This window comes from Pinus tabuliformis, chromosome X (genome assembly GCF_031772625.1).
Source record: "Pinus tabuliformis cultivar Carrire ecotype Pingquan chromosome X, CPIR1, whole genome shotgun sequence".
Lineage (NCBI taxonomy): Eukaryota > Viridiplantae > Streptophyta > Pinopsida > Pinales > Pinaceae > Pinus > Pinus tabuliformis.
Window position 1 is genome coordinate 535062896 of NC_142308.1, and position 15891 is coordinate 535078786.

Below are 15891 nucleotides of genomic sequence, written 5' to 3' on the forward strand. Positions count from 1 at the left end.
CCCTCAAATGCACTCCAAAATGCCTACGAACTTCAACCTACTAAATGAAATGAGGAAAAAGACAGACAAGTCACCTTTTTCAAACCCACGGGCCACTTTTGACAAACATGTGTCCTAAACTTGGGACACATTTAGAGCACATGTCGAACATGAGTTTGGCACATGCCCTGAACTTGTCCTCACGAATCCATGTCTGACATGTGGAAATTGTGACACAAGACCCCCTAGGTGTGTGTCATCTAACTTAGAAGACTTGTAAGATACCAAACATGAACCGGACATGTTCCAAACTCGTCCTTACAAATCCATGTCCAACATGTGGGATTCATAACACATGACCGGCATGTGTCCTATGAATTAGAAGACTTGTAGGATACCAAACACATCATTTTGCACACAAGAGAAATTTTCATAATGAATCCTCACACGAACGCTCCAACTTTTAAGATGCAAGATAACTTTATAGTAGACAAAACATGACAAAAGGTTCATTTTCATCTCATGTGTCCAAGGTAAATGAATATTTTTATATGTAACCTCTTGCAAGACTAAAAAGAGATAGACATTGATTTTAACTTGTATCTGAACCAAAATTTAAAGCAGCAATGACTTTTGTTTTATTGAAAGGCATCCAATTTGACCCTGCTATAGGTATGTATATATTGTGGTACATTTATACAAAATAAAGACAACTGGAAAATTTTGATTCTTTATGATTGGTTTCAAACTCAACCACAAATATCATTCAGCATTTTACTAGACACATGTTTGTTCTCTATAATAAAACTCAAATCTATTGTGTATCTATAATGATCATGGGTTGTAATTTGTTGTACTGTGGCCTATAGATACTTTCAACACTCCAGGCAATACATCATTGTAGGTGGACTAATATTTTAATCTCTACTACACTATATATCATTATATATATGTGAACAATGAGAGAAATTCAAATTGGATCTAATTTCTTTATTAGAGACTTACCATCAAGCATGTATTCTGAAGCTACATATCCCAATGTCCCTACTAGATAAATATTTGTGTTACCAGCACATCCTGCACTTGTTATTGCAAGACCAAAATCTGAAAGTTGCATCCATAGCTAGTGGTTAGAGAGCGGTGACTACAATACCATCTACTTAGGAAATGTTTCACTTCAGACAAAGTGTTTTAAAGAACATAAACCAAGATGGACAAATAAATCTATTTATAAATTTCTCAAGGTATAATTCATGATAAGCAATAATAAATTAATACAAATAGCTGCGCATGCCACAAAATTGATAGAAAAGAAAAAATGAAGGCCTACCTGAAAATATTTTGACAAAAAAATAACTGATGCTTAAAACAGTTCATAAAGTAAAAAAAAATTCAGTAGGAAAGCAATGGAATTCCCATCTCACAGAATCTCCCATTGAATGCAATGCACATGCCATACATTTACTAAGGCTTTTGTCAATTACATTCTAGGAAAATTTCTTAATGCTTTACAAGAATCTTCCCAAATTAACTCATAAATATTACATAAGAAACATTCATTTCCAAGAAGATTTAATGGTATTACTATTTTTAACACTACAGTCAGTGTAAGTGGGAGATTGGAAAACCTTGCCCTCACCTTGGCATTGAAGCTTGCATCAAGAAGAATATTTGATGATTTGAAATCTCGGTGAATCACTGCAGGGTTTCAGTGCTCATGCAAGTGTTCTAGACCCTGTAAAAGAAAGAAAACCATGGTAAGCTTGAGCTCCCAGGTTGATACAGGACCAAGTGAAAGAGTGATTTCAATTGGTAAAATCTAGTAGTAGGGAATCAAATTATTTGTGTTAGAACTACCTTGCTGAATCAAGGGCTATCTTCATCTGCAAAAACCATGTAAGTGTAGATCCATGAGATGGTCCTGACAAGTAATCTGACACAGTTTCTTAACAAAGCATAGCTGTGAAAGGCTGCTTACTCATGGCGTACTAGTTTATCCATGACGAATGGTAGTATCAAGTTTGTTTGAACAAATAAAAGGCTTCAAAAAATAGGCAATATTGAACTGGCCCAGTGGTTGGAGAAAGCTACCATGTAATTGGTCTTCCAAAGAGCCATTCTGCATCAGATCGTATACTAAAAACCATATATTTTCATGAGTACAGAACCCAAGCAAAGAAACAAGGTTTGGATGTCAGATTTTTCTCATTAGCTCCACTTCATTCTGCAACCAATGACAATACCAACAGATGAAACCAGCAAAGCTTCTTCTAAGTTCTAAAATTATAGGGAGAATAAAAAAGCACGATGCAATATGTTAAATGCAGTGCATCACCAAATCCACAAAAGAAAAGACACTCAAAAGAGAAACTTTAGGGCACCCCCCCAGAAAATGCCTTCACTAATATCTTCTTAAGTTTGAAGAAGCAGTCAACTTCCAAAATAATACCTATAATGTTTTTATTACCTACCTAAAATTCATGCTCAACCTGTCTACTACCCTCATCTAGCTTCTTCACAGCAGCAAAGGAATCATCATCAAACACTGCCTTGTATACACACCAAAATCCACCCTCTCCAAGTATGTTATTGCTGCTGAAGTTAATTGTAGCTGTTAGCAGCTTAGAATATTCAATTGCAGTTGCACATCCCTTTTTCTTAGAAACGCGGGAGTTCAAATGACTCAGGAGAGGCATGAGTGGAATACCCCTATAGGCATCTGTGAAAATTCAAATTACAGGCAACTTAGTGACCTAACCCTAGATCAAAATAGTTGTAATGTAACTAATCGAACTCTCATGTAAACAGAGGTCAACCGCACCCATGGCTTTTTATAATTTGTTAGAATCCAAAATTTTGATTTTATCAGATGATTCAGATTATGAAATCAAGTCTGATGTTTATTATGTTAACCCCCACAAAAAATAATAGTTTGACGGAGGAGAAGAATTTCTATAATCATGGAAACCATTCCATGGCACTGGAAGTAATGTATAATAGTTAATATGTATACATACATCCAAAAGATATCCACACAGATTCAACAAGGGAAGTCATCGAATCTCAGCCCCGAATCCAATCAAACAATATCTCCATAGGAAGCACCACTCTCTTGTGGCTGCCCTGTTGATGTACACATCAAGAGAGGGTTTGGTTTCACAGAGTGAAAGGGATAAAATATGACATAGTGGTGATACCAACCTGAGGCGTCTGGATCTAAATTTCGCTTGAATGGATGAGGTTGAGGTGAAGAAGGAGCAGAGTTGTAAGTCTTTCTATACAACCAAGTAGAAACTGAAGAAATCATGATGTATCCAACAAATATTGGCAGTATGATAATTGCCAATAGTAGTCCTTTGTTGATGTGATGAGATTCTTTGTCTATCTGCATTGGAGAACCTGTGTCTGGACAGATAACCCATTTTGCAATCGTCAAAAGAACAAAGCGCACTGACTTCTCAGAACTTATAGAAAGATGCAAACAAGTAATTCAAATTGATAGATTTCAATTTCTGAAGAAATCCTACAGAGGCTATATTTTTTAGCATAAATATACTCTTAAAAAATTTAATGAAAACGCTGGCGTTGAAGCCCTTACCGGTTGAATTTTCTGGTTTAGTTGATGCATTTCTTTTTGCCACGGGATCATCAAGTAGGGAAGCCAATGACAGTGCGAAATGCAAAGAAACTGGCGTAGAGGTAGGCACCAGTAAAGAACATCCCTTTGCAGTCTCGAGTTTGTTAAAAAGAGAGAGACTCAGAATCAAAATATGCAGTAAAACTGAATGGCCCATCGTGAGAATGAGCTCTACTTGAAAGTCAGTCAGGCTGTGGCAGAAAGCTCAGGAGATATTCAAAGAGGTAGATATCTGCATTTTCTCAAGGAAGGTTCAAACCCAAAAATGCATAGCACTGCTCTCAAATTTGTAAAATTGGTAACAAGAATACACGGGGTAGATCAAATCCCATTTACATTGGATTTCTTTGAACACTTCAAGCGAGAATGTAAACAGATCTGAACAGAGAGTTGATCTTCACTGATCACAACAAGATTTGCAGCACCAAATGCCCAGCAGTCCTCCACAAGTGAAGTTCAGGCCTCCAAATGAGTGTGCGCTTCAAAAAATAATAAAACTAGTTACCATCTGAACTTGCCCACTGCAAAACACATGAAACATCCCCCCTCACGAAGTTGTAGTGAATCATGTCAGCACTAAGAGACACAAAAAACATGGAAAAGAAAAATAAAATAAACTGATAGACGAGTTAGTTGAAGAGCTGTACATGCAAACTGGTCCTTCAGCGCTTATCCGTGAGCCCACACATATCACGCATTGCAAAACACTCACAGTGCGCAGGAACAACACACTACAACTCAACAAATGGTCCCATGGCCACGGACCTGCAATTGACCACCACTGTCAGCTGCAAAACGAATGGCTCGCTGGCAGTGCGTCTGTCCCGCTTTCTCATTAACCGTTCAATTTTGGATCAGTGTTGGATCAACGATCACACTTCATTCAATCGTCTAACCGCACAAATCTACGGTCAACAATAAGACACGGCAGCGGTGGCTGGGCCAATTCATTTCAAAGGGAAACACCTTACGGCGTAATTATTTAACTTCTTAATATGTAATATAAAACATTTAACTTGTTAAATTTAGTTTGTTATCTTGCCCATAGTTCAACCCGTTGTAAACACACAACTCTTATACCATTATCTAATGTACCTCGCATTTAAACCTACAAATAGAATTTTAAAACTATTTTGAAGATCTATTGTTCAATTATAATGAAATATCAAGCTCTCAAAAGGTCGAGCTAACCCCTTATGTTCATTTCATTCGTAACTATACTATTCTTTATTCAATTAAGTCCCTACAAAAACTTTGGTTTATTAAATTTTGGATGGGAGAGAGTATAATGGAGCCAATTAACACAATTCATTACAAAAATTTTACGGTATATACTCCAAGACTAATTATCATTCAACTACGGCCAAAGTAGCAATATTGAGGCACACATTGGTGCATTGCTTTATAATTTATTTACTTTAAGAAAAAAGTGATGAACATGGAAAGAGATTTTATCACTCAGCATTATGGTTCTCCACTACCTATGTGTTCTATGTGCTATCAATTGCACTCGTCATGTGATTTGGATACCTCATTAACTTACTACTCGAAATAAATTCCCTAATACTTATGTCTAACCACAGGTCCATGACACATGTCCACCATGCTTACATCCTCTTACTATTCCATGTGATAGGTGTGACGTGTATGTTCAAGATGTGGTTGGGGATTTTTTCTAACCATAGGAACTGTTTAGATTATTTCTCATATTCCCATTCCTTAAGGGCTATCAAATGACTACCGTCCCAATCCCTAGTTTTAGGTTTCATTGTTTCACTTTCAAACTCTACAATGAAGCATGAGGGTTAGCTTAGAAACCCACATTCTTACACAAAAATTTAAACTCCTACTCAAATTGGAAACTCTTAATTCTTCTTAGTATCGATCGATAGTGAGTGTCGTAATGGTAAGACAAATGGTAAGACAAAGGTTATGAATTACAATTTTATTTGGTTGCAAACTATTTATTTAGTTAGTCCTCTGACTTATTGAATGATTAATTGTTGGTGATTATATTTGTTATCAGTTATTTTTTGGAAGCCTTTCATAGTTCTATGAGCTACTCAGATCTACAATGAGTCATTACTTTACACATTTCTAAGTTTTTGTTCCTTGTCAAGAACTCATTTTTGGTTGTGTTAGTTAAGCCACCAACCTTCGCATATCCACATAGTTATGAGCCACAATCCTTCGCATATCCACATAGTTATGAGCCACAATCCTTTGCATATGTTACAGAGATCATGAGCCACCAACCTTCACATACATCACAAAGATGATGAGATCAGTCCTTCGCATATATCATAATCATAGAGATAATCACTGAGTTCCTTTTTATTAAAGCCAAGGCCAACATGTCCTTGGTTTTTCCTAAGGTTTCTACTTAGCGCAAGTTCCATGTTGGAATTGACTTATTTAGTTTATAATATGAGACAATCCTGGATGTAAACATCCTCAAATATGTAAGAAACTTTAACATATATTTTTGCTTTGTGAACCCTATATATATCGAGATTAGGATTTAGTTCATTATGTGTTAGGAGATTGCATGTTTCTGTGATTTATTATATAATGATTAAGATCTTTCAGAAAGTCACATTAAAAGTTATTGGTCGAATGATTTCGAACCTCAATCTAGGTTCATCATCTTAGCAGGCTCACGAGCAAGATCAACATTTCTAAAATACATCTGAGAGATGCAACAATCAATATCGAATGTTCAAAAGAATAACTAATAAAAAGGAGTGTTAGAGGATAAAAAATGATTTAGTCAATAGTTATATTTGACTTTTGAAAATTAATTAATTGATTATTTTTTATTTTTTTAATAAAAATAATAAAATATATAGTAATATCTTAATATTAATAATACTATCATTATATGTTTTTGAAACCTAATACACATTTTTTTTTTGAGGATGTAACCCTCTAACCATTATTTGGAAAAATTGCTACATTTTTCTTTTTTTTCCCTCCCTTATGATTTCATCTATGTTTCTTTGGTTATTTACTCCTAATGTTCTATATTTTCCTCTATGTTTATTCGGCTATTTACTTGTATTGTTCTGTTTTTACTCTTAATGTTCTATATTTTCCTCTATGTTTCTTCGGCTATTTACTTGTATTGTTCTGTTTTCAAAAACCTTTAGTTCCATTTTCGGAAGAACTATGCCTAGGTATTATAACGCTGAAGCAGGGCTTTATGACTTCATCCTCTAGCCTAAGAAGTTATGTTTTTGTTATCCATAGACAAAAACTTTCCAAGGATTACTAATATTTTATAATTTTTTCATGTAGGCTTTGATGGCTTTTAAAGGAATACCTTTTATTTCCTAGGTAACTAATTGAACAAGACTTCGAATCCTATATTAGTATTATTCCATGTTTCCCAATTCCTTTCAGTTTTTTATTTATGAATAATGATGTTGTTGACCTATTGTAGGTACAACTCGAACCCTACTCTAACTATTGGACAATATCATTTTTTTTCACGCCTAAGAGAAATTCATTTATTTCATACAACTCTAGGTATGGTCCATCTCGAATTTATTCTCAGTTTAACATGGTTTTACGGTAGCACAATGTTATAACCAATGAGTTCCATCTTTGGATCAATCAAGAAGTTATTTATTTACATTTTTGTTTTGCAAACTCTAATATGATTGTTGCTACTATATATAAATTAGAAACTCACAACATTTTCTCCTTTTATGTAACCAATAAGATCTCTTAATATGTTTCCATTAGCTTTACTAGGAACATATTCTATTTAAATATATAGATTGTACCTTGTATAATTTTGCGTGTTAGAATTTATTTAGATAGGAAGTAAATTTTAGTTTGTTACAATTGTTTGGTCACTCAGTAAGAAAATTATGGTTTGTAAAAAATTATGTCTATATTATATTATATATCATTGCAAGGTCACCTACTCATGTGCCAGTGTTTTACTCTTCTTTATGGCAAAATCTAATGTGTGTGTTTGTCATTCATGTACTCCCTTTTTACCATTGTAATTTGTTATCGTTTCTTATATTATAATTACTTTTTGAGGCTATTTTCATGTTGTTTTACCATTATACTAGTAGTCCCTGGGTATTTAGACTCGAGACCATTGTGCCTTTAAAAGGTCCTAAAACATATATGCCTAAGAAAATTATGCATATAGTGACTTATGCTCATGTATGATTATATGATTTGTTGTTACTTTTGAGTCCTCGAAAGTACGCCTGACTAGGGTTTTAAGCTGAGAGTAGTGCCTCGTTATTAAATAATATATCTTCATGTGATATTACAATGTATAGGTATATTTTGTAAATTATAAAAGTGGTTATCCTTCTACAGATAAATACATAGATAATTCATTTTCCCTCTGGTATGTATTTTTAAACACAATACATAAGAATTAAAAATATTCTAATAATATCTCTCTTTTGCCATACATTATATACATGTTATTCTAAATTTTGTATAAATATATCTAGTTTAACAATTGATTGCATATAATATTTCATAAATATAAAATGCATAAATATTATACCTTCTACACATGTTTTTCAAAATGAATTATAATGTGACTCTATAGTTATCCAAATAGAAAAAAACTATTTACATAATCATCTACCTTGTTTTTGTTTAAGCATCAACATCATTGGTCACATACAAAAAAAAATATTATTAAACTATTCATACACTTGAGAATATTAATTTATCTTAATGTGTGTGCATATATAACATAATTTGTATTCCTACTCACTTGGTCTTTCTTTGCCTAACACAATGAATTATATCTTTCACAATACAAACACTTATACATAACAGATTTATACATAACAGATTAGATTTAGTGCCCCTAATTAAGTATGCATTCCACATAATACAAGCAATTTATAGGAAGCATATGAAACATATTTCTCACATATAATATGAAATTATAGAAAAAACATGTTTTTTTATCTAGCCTGCTCTTTCTGGTCAAATGAGTTGCTGCCGCTTCTACAGTCCAACTTCCCGTGCCTCATGGGTTGTCATGGTGTGACGTAACATTTTCCCTCTCTTGATCTCTCTCCATAGGTTGTATGGTTCCCCTCGTTTTTTCCTTTTCCGATACGCTTTTCCTCCCAGCTCTCTACACACGTGGTAGTGTCCTACTCCTTATGTGTCCTCATGTGTGTTACTCCTTATAGTCTTTGCTTTTACTTTTTATTTGTTTATTATGGAGAACATAGAAGGAAAGAGGTGCCATGTGGCTATTGATAGGTGTCTTGTTTTTCATGAGAACCATTACTAAATTCAAGTCACTCTCAATTTATGACACTCGTTTAATATATATATATATATATATATATATATATTTCCTTTCCTAGGTCTCTAGCTACCACAATTATTAATAACATTACATGATTATAGCGTTGTTTATATCACCATAGCCATTAACTGACCATGCACAGTCTCTATTTGAGGGAAAGAGGTACCATGCGGCTACTCATACGTGTCTTGTTTGTTTATGTTTGTTCATGACCATCAATATTAGAATAACTGTCATATTTGATTTATTAAACTAGTTTAATATGTTATTTTTTTTTAAGTTTACTACATTACTAGAGTGTTGTTTATATTAATATATATAAACTATGCATCTAATATGAGATGAGGGGATCAAATTTCTTTATTTGCGATATTTGGATATAAATTACGGATCTAACATGAGCGGAGAGGAATCGAATCTTTTCACATGCAAAAGTTTTTAGAGTGAAAAATATAATGTGTTATCTTTCATTATTTAAATTGTATTTTTGAATGCTAAATAGAGTATATATAAGACCAAAAAAAATTTAATCATTTTTTCTATATAAAAATATATAAGACAAAACAAAATCATTAATCATAAAAACTTAATTTTTTTTCTATATATAGATATATATGATGTTGATATCGACATAAATTAGTAACATGGATCTTCAAATAGTTTATTTAAATTTCTAATTGAAATATTTTTGAAAAGTATAAGATTTAAACATCTCGTTCACACATTTCTTTTATTCTAGTTACTTTACATCATATTATTTTTTCTAATTAAAGAAGACATGGTTTTTTTATTTAGAACATAATTTTTATTTTTTATTTTTATGGACATACAAATTTACGCATCCCCTCATACTAGGTTGTAGAATGAGCCTCTCCACTCTTTAACATTATCAAACTTAAAATAGAAAACATTTTATTTATGAATACAATTCCATTTTAAATAAGGATCGAACATGAGACTAGAGAGATCCAATTTCTTCAAGTGTAAATTTTATATTATCAAACTTAAAATAGAAATTATCTATTTATTAATACACATCCATTTTAAATACAGATCTAAATCTAAGATGAGGTAAGAGGGATCCACTTTCTTCAGGTGTAATTTTTTTATCAACTTATATTAATTAAAAATTTTCTATAATTATTTAATTTTTTATTTTTAAATGTTTTTAAATTTTTATTTTATGATATACTGTGAAACATAACACATCATATTGCACGGTAAAATTAGGCTAACATTATCAAACTTCAAATAGAAAATATTTTATTTATTACTGCACACTTAAATATACATTATTCAAATAGCTATATATAATATTTTCCTTGTGGCCTTTATCTCGGGAGTTGAGTAATTACAAATCACATTAAAGTTCCACAAACTATGTCATCAGACATAAGCATAACGGGTATTCTAATCTAGGTGCACTTAAAATCGTGCCGTTGAAGGAAAATGCATTAACTAAGTTGGAGTTCCAATTGGCATAGTTGTTCATGAAAATGGGCATTGACAAACATATTTTCCTCTTTATTCAGGGAGACCTGTGTAATATTTATATCATGTTTCTTGATTCTTGAAAAGTGATTTCTCCTTTTGTAACTGCAACTATAATGTGCTTAAGCTTGAAGGGATTCAGTTCATTAAATTTATACCATATTTCCAGCCTAGGTGGAGATGAAGTTGTTGGCATCAAACCGCAGCTGGGAAAAGTAGCTTTACAGAGGTTTCGTTTAATGGAAATTTTTGACTTTCATCATCTACATCTTGATTTCACTATTATTGAATGTTTCTCAACAGTGTGTCGAATAAATAATTTGATATCATTTCATTATTTTAATTCAGGATTTCTGAGAAGCAATCCATTCATGGCTTATATGAAAGGAAACTGTTGTTATTAAAGATGATTTCACCAAAACCGTATACCTCGATTCTCCTCATATTCTTGGCTCTTTTCATTGATTTCTCCCACTTCAATAATAGGTATTTTCTTCCCTATAATCATGGATTATTTTATTGCTTTTTCCCATTTCAATAATTATTTCAATTATATTTGTAATTTAATTTTTTAGTTTTTAGTTTTTATTTATTTATTTATTTGACTTCACTCTCTTGAAATTAAAAAATTTATTTTTTTTTGTTTTTGAGTGAATTGAGGGTTCAAAATATTGGCCCCCTAAATCATTCTTGTGATTAATATGGAAGAGTTATTATTTTAATATGAATCACACAAAAATTTGATTTCTAAAATATTTAATTTTTCAAAATATTTTTAATTATTTTTTGTTTAATAAATTTTTTTATTGACTTGTTTAACTTTTACCATCTTTAACCAAAGAAAACTATTTTTTATCTCTTTTTTCCTTGCACTTATATAATCTCATTAGCACACTTTTCTAATTGCTCCGCCTTTTTTTGTCTCTAAGGATAGGTGGTGTCACGGTTCCCATTAAGAAAAGAGATATCTAAAAATATCAATACTATAATTTTCATAATTATAAAATATCTTTAAGAAATAATATTAAATTTTAAATTATTCTGATCATATAATTGGTTTTTAAGTTAACTATTTCTTATTATTCTTTAAGATAGTCTAACTAACACATAAAAGGGCTAATAATGTCATTCAAATTAATCACATCATTCTGATTAATCTGAAAGACATTACTATTCACAATATGGATCACAAAAGTGTACAAGATAAAATCATTTTTTTTGTCATTTCTAGAGTGAATTTTGCCAAAATATAATATAGATTTTTAAAAATAATAAGTTTAAGCTTTTTAAGTTGTATATTTACAATTCTCTAGGCTTTCTCAAAATGTTAATCCATTTATGCATTCAAAAATGCATTTTAAACAAGAAGAAATCACATTGTTACATGAAATTATATCACTAATTTACCAAAAAACAACATTTTATTTATTAATTATCCTCTCATAATTAATAAATTAAAATATTTAAAAAATTGGTTTATATTTAATAAATATAATTAATAAATTTTATTTTGTATATTATTAAATTAACAATTATTTTTAAAATAAAATATTTGATATCTACTTCTTTATTTTTATTATTATTATTTTAAAATAATTTTTAATGTAATTAATATATTTGACAATATTAATAATTAATAACAAAATATATTTGATATCTACTTTATTATTATTATTAGTTTAAAATTATTTTAATATTATTAATACATTTCAATAATATAAAATTAATAATTAATCAGAAACAAAACCATTAAACTCTAAATGGTAAACCTTTATACTAGAAATACCTTAATAGAATTGTCCTCCACAATGTTATATAGCTTGGATTTTAATAATATAAAATTGATTCAATTTATTTATTTTGAATTGGTAATGACCAAATGACTAAACAAGAGCCGAGATGCCCCGTATTGACCACGATGACGCCGCCTACTCCTTGAGCTCCTTGAGCCTAACTAATACACGGCAAGCATGTCATTTTCAAGTAATCGAACATGGGTGCTGAGAGAGTTAACAACCTATCTCAACCACTTGGTCTACCCTTAATTAATCAAATATGTGCATCCCTATCAATAATATAAAGGAAATTCAATTTGTTAATATAACCAATACAAAGATAATTTAAATTTGTTGCGTAATGTATTTGGATTCAATAAGTGATATTCTTATATGAGATATTTCAAAAATGAAATTTTTATATTAAAATAGTTTATTTAAAACCTTGATTGTACATATAATATAAGGGTTGTGGTTTTTCTAAGTGAGGGTTTATGGTTTTCCTCTTTATGTAGTCTACATTTTCTCATGTACAAATCCCTTGAAAAATAGCTCATAGATTACTCCTCTAACCCATGAGAAGGAATTAACATTTGGATATCCCATTATCCTCAAGTTCATTTGTGTCCTCATGTGAAGTGGTGCCCTTCTCATTTGGTTTATTCTTACTTATGACAACTTCCCATTTGTGGCCTAAATCTCCACCATCATTCTTCGATAAGGGTTTTCAGCCCTATAATTCATTCCAATATGTTGAATGGAAGGGTGGTACAACCCTCTTAGTCATTAGGTCTTGTGATGTCCAATGAGCAGATTAGCAATATGGCTACAAAATTATATCGAAGTATTCATCCTCCTCTGATATCTTCCTCGTCGGTTACCAACTTTAGATCCTTTCCCACAGGAATCCCCAATGCATTCAGTTTTTAGTACCCCTATGGCTCCGTCACAATTAGGATCTATGAAAAAGGTCCTTTCCTGCAAAAATTTAAGTGGTAGAGATCTGGCAAAGTAGCTGTCTGCCCGACTGTTGCCAAAAACTACTTTGGTTAATGTTATGATCAAGAATATTCATAAGTGAATAACATAAACATGGTAGTTTAGTATCCATTTTCGAATATTTGGCTAAAATAATGGTCATTTTCTCACAACAAAATCAGACCAGAAATTACATGCATAAAACACCATAAATTTATAGTATTTTTCGTTAAGAGTATTTTAATATACAATATAGCCCAGAAAATAAATAGTAGTGATACTATGACAATTTCATGAAATTTTTGTGACATTGTAGATAGCCAGAAATGTCGAACACAAGAAAAATATAGTTAATCTCAGTTTCATTATATTAATGATAAATAGGAGTACATGGAAATATGAAATAGGTGGAAATAGTTGAGAATCTTCAACAACTGTTGCAAACTCAGTCCAATTTCAAAATATATTTGTTGTAGCTCTAGACCTTTCCCCTCAAAATGAAGTTGCAACCAATAAGCACTCCTGTGAATTCCGAATGAATTCACCAAGGGGAGAGAATTCTTCTCACCCACTCTAACTGAAATTACCCAAGGGTTTCCATCCTGGGTCTACTGTTGAAGTTAAGAACTCTCGGTTACACAAACTTCTGCACAAGAAGAAAAATACTCAACTCAAGGATGTCCCAAATGTCTCCTCCTCCTTTTAAAGACTCCTTAGATTGATCTCCAAGTCTCTAAAAGAATCTTATTTTGACGATTTAGTATTAGTGTAGAAACTCCTTTTTTACTCAATCTAAGTGACTTTTAATCTATTTTATTTCACTACGTCACTTTTGACCATTTTTCCTTCAATTAATTATTTTCCCCTATTTTAATTCAATTAAGTAGCTAGTTAAAGTCATTTTTAATGTGGGAAAATGGTGAACCACCCACCATACTCTCTATGGCCACTTGAAGTCACTTCTAAACATCAAATAATCCATATATTATCATCCCAGTTCCAACAAGCTATTACACCGAGGTACTTCATCAAATATTTCTCCCTGAATGCTACCTCAAGCATAATTAATTAATTCAGACCCATTAATGATTCTTCCTTTTAAAAGTTGTTGGAATGCAATGAAACAAAAGGAAAATTGTGTGAATGATAATATATGTCTTTAACACCTCCTCCTAGATCTACAAAAAGAAACCATGCCGACCTAGGTAAACATGTGTATTGATGCTACTACAATCAGATTCAGCCTACTATGCCACCTTAAGGAAGTGGAATCGATGGAACATCACATACAACCATCCAACATCATCAACAAAACCCTCAGAAGATAAGTCAGCCACTCATACAGTATGTCGCTCAGACCAACTATTATCTTGCATCTCTTAGGCCATAATCGCTCTCATGCTATGGGAAAGGGAGAAACCAGAAACCCAAAGTCACTCTCACAGGCCTACCTTCCAGCAACTGTAGAACAAAATTCCTAGTTTTGTGACAGTGACCTCGAGAATTAAGCCACTATTTTAGCCCAGAATCATGGCCTCTACCTATACATTGTTGTAACTCCCATAATTCATTAAAAACATGATAGCAATGCTTATCAATCAAAAATCACCCTCAAGACTAGGCCTTAGCATTCCCAATCGGAACTAACACTTTGTCAAACACTTGGCATCAATGCAACCTGTTGGAAATAAGACTCAGGGGGGTGAATCAATATTAGTCAACTCAATAAATTTTCATTTCATACTCATATTTATATATGCTACTTCGATGAAGGTAACTCACATGTACATGCAAATTTCCTTAAAGCAACCATCATATATCGAATAAACTTATGATTCAGTTAATTCACCATATGTTGATCTTTAATCAGTGCATCAATATTTCATTAACCATATAAACAGTAACCATGTGTATTAATAATAGAATAAACCATCACACATAAGCAACACACATGAACACCAAGATTTAAGGTGGAAACCCAATGTGGGACAAAAACCACCTGTTGTTGTCTTCTTTTAATATAATAAAAACCTTTTCACAATATTATACTAGTACATACTCATATTAGTACACAAGCACCCACCTGCAGAAGGCTACAACCTTCTCTCATTCTCCATCTACTACTGGAAAGGAGCTACAACCCCCTAGCTTTTATACTAGCCAATCCATTTACTAATATGTAGGTGTTGAGCTACAGAAGGCTCCAACCTTCACTCATTTTTTAGCTATTACTAAAAGGGATCTCCAACCCCCTAGCTCTTGTACTAGCTGATCCATTTACTGGTACATAGGCGCTAGCATAGAGAAGGCTCAAAACTTCACACATTTTCCAGCTTCTATTGGAACAAAGCTCCAACCCCCTGGCTCTTGTACTGGCCAGTATGTTTGTTAATAAATAGGCTCTGACCCACATAAGGCTATGATCTTCTCTCTTCCTCCAAGCACCACGTTTCATAAATTTCAAGACTAGATACTCCTGGAACACAACACCACAATCTGAAGGCCTCACTTCATCCAATTTTAATACTGGACACATCAACAACACTGAAGTTCAAAATAAATCACCATTGCAATACAATAAATGACTGAAAACCCATCATCACTGAAGAAAATAACAATCAATCAATCTGATTCAAAACACTATCACCAAAACACAGCCACAAGAACATAGAGGAGAACCTAGGATTCTGCATCAACAACCATAACCAACTGCAACTTCAAAT